This window comes from Rhincodon typus, chromosome 29, assembly GCF_021869965.1.
Source record: "Rhincodon typus isolate 14 chromosome 29, sRhiTyp1.1, whole genome shotgun sequence".
Lineage (NCBI taxonomy): Eukaryota > Metazoa > Chordata > Chondrichthyes > Orectolobiformes > Rhincodontidae > Rhincodon > Rhincodon typus.
Window position 1 is genome coordinate 37,230,230 of NC_063360.1, and position 333 is coordinate 37,230,562.

A 333-nucleotide genomic window follows, 5' to 3' on the forward strand; every position below is an offset into this window, starting at 1 on the left:
TTACACAGCGACAGACCTGTCCCCACCGGTACTGTACCCCAGTGTTACACAGCGACAGACCTGTCCCCACCGGTACTGTACCCCAGTGTTACACAGCGACAGACCTGTCCCAAACAGTACTGTACCCCAGTGTTACACAGCGACAGACCTGTTCCCACCGGTACTGTACCCCAGTGTTATATAGCGACAGACCTGTTCCCCCCTCAGTACTGTACCCCAGTGTTGTACAGTGACAGACCTGTCCCCCCCAGTACTGTACCCCAGTGTTATACAGTGACAGACCTGTCCCCCCCAGTACTGTACCCCAGTGTTATACAGTGACAGACCTGTTCC

The 333-nt window shown here is 55.0% G+C and overlaps 1 protein-coding gene across 2 annotated transcripts in view; it reads right to left on the bottom strand.

Moving 5' to 3' along the window:
- The window catches only part of LOC109918152 (mpv17-like protein 2), a 17,807-nt gene that overhangs the window by 13,832 nt on the left and 3,642 nt on the right, over positions 1-333 (bottom strand). The gene's annotated exons all lie outside the window — the stretch shown is intronic.